At 37.5% G+C, this 1767-nt stretch overlaps 1 long non-coding RNA gene across 1 annotated transcript in view; it reads right to left on the bottom strand.

Moving 5' to 3' along the window:
• Window positions 1-1427: 1427 nt before the first annotated feature.
• Window positions 1428-1767, bottom strand: part of LOC138021352 (uncharacterized) — a 5449-nt gene continuing 5109 nt past the window's right edge. Inside the window, exon 3 of the long non-coding RNA XR_011126354.1 lies at window positions 1428-1767. This exon is cut by the window's right edge and continues 974 nt beyond it. This is a non-coding gene — a long non-coding RNA (uncharacterized lncRNA).

The raw sequence follows: 1767 nt of genomic DNA, 5'->3' as shown, positions 1-1767 counted from the left end.
AGATAGATAGATAGATAGATAGATAGATAGATAGATAGATAGATAGATAGATAGATAGATAGATAGATAGATAGATACAGTGTGCGACGCAAAGCCAATAGCGTTTCCTTGATGATATCTATAGGTGTACTCTACAGGTGTTATTTTGCGGGTGATGCGCTGGTATTTACACTTGGACTGATTACATTTGTTAGGAGCCGGTAACTGAATTGACTGCTCGAAGCGAAGAAAGTTACAAACAAACGGCAGAAAGCGAAACTACTAGAACTGCTCACAAGCGAAAATGACTGATCGAGATAAAACTAGAAATGACTAAATTAAGCCTTGAATACCTCTAAGAGAACGAATAAATTAAGCACTAAATTCCTGATTAAAAAACTGACAACTGCATTCCTATGGGAGGAATGCAACCGCGCTAATGAGCAGGCGTTTGGATCTAACACTTGGTTTATGATTACTTAACTCAGTGATTGGTTCAAAGTTCTGACACCTGTGCATTTTCCCGCGCTTTTTGACGGCTACGTGTAATTACTTCGAGTTTTGATTGGTTTACCGGATTGCCTCCGTTCTTTTTGATTGGCCAAAGTTATTACTTTGGTTTCGGTTTTACGACACGCGGTTGAATCAAGCTCTAATTTTACAAAAATTTGCGGTTATCTGATCAACGAGCGAAAAAAAAACACTGAGTCGAGGCAAGAAAACCCGAAGTTACATAGAACCGAGATCGTGAATAATAATAATCAGAATTTCAACAACTATTGGTTTGATTTTGACTTTGGTACTGTAACTATATACTTTTCTCTCCTCAAGATGAGAAAAGTCTGGGATACTTTCTGGAACATAACTTTTTGATTTCCGGCCATAAAAACATCTCTTCCTCGTGGTCTCCAGAGGAAAGCCAAAGTGAGTGAGCTTTCCAATTTTTACAATGGAATTTGCTTTTTTCTTTAGCACTGTGACGGATGCTTGAATGCACATCTTTGTCATTATTTGACTTCCCGAGGCAGCTGAGACCGCGATGAAACATATTTTACAAGACTAGTCTATGTGAGTGATACAAATTTAGTCAAAAATGTTTACATAATCAATAATATGTGGAAATTGAGGATGCCTCATTTCTTCATCTTCATCTTTTCTCTTTGCTTTCATTCGCGTCTTCTTCGCGGCTGCCATAGTTTTTTGCGACTAATTTTTGCCATGTATAAATTTACCGTGTAAGAGGCCAGTTTCATGAATGGCAGCCAACTTTTCATGCGTAGTTAGACCTACTTCAATTCAAGTATTCCTTTAAAGGTTGTTCGTTGTGACGCGGCGACACTAGAAAGGCCAAATAGTATTAAAACAAAAGTACATTCCATTTTGCCTCCATTATGAAGGAGGTCTTGGTTCTTATCGTTATCTGCATGGAAGTTTGTATGTATCGCTTAGGTTCCTGGGAAGCCGGCTCTTCAATCAACATGGCACTTTAATTGAATAATAGTTATCTGACCCGGTCTAATTGTTTTTACAGGTCTCTCCTTTTAATTTACCTTTCCGAGTAGCTGATATATGGAGCTGCAGGTGTGGCTAATTAAATTATTATAAATGTCTCCGAGAAAAGCATAATCTATGATCATAGCACACAGTTTTTTGTTCATTTAATCTTATAATTTTTTCTATTGCCAAGCTTGAGAGCATTGATTAGCTTATTTAATTCTAGCTTGCGCCTTTTTGGAGAGGTAAGCGTATGTACATAGGCGACGACGCAATTTTAAAAAATAACATTTG

Source organism: Montipora capricornis, chromosome 10 (assembly GCF_036669925.1).
Source record: "Montipora capricornis isolate CH-2021 chromosome 10, ASM3666992v2, whole genome shotgun sequence".
NCBI lineage: Eukaryota > Metazoa > Cnidaria > Anthozoa > Scleractinia > Acroporidae > Montipora > Montipora capricornis.
This window is presented reverse-complemented; position numbering and strand designations above follow the sequence as displayed.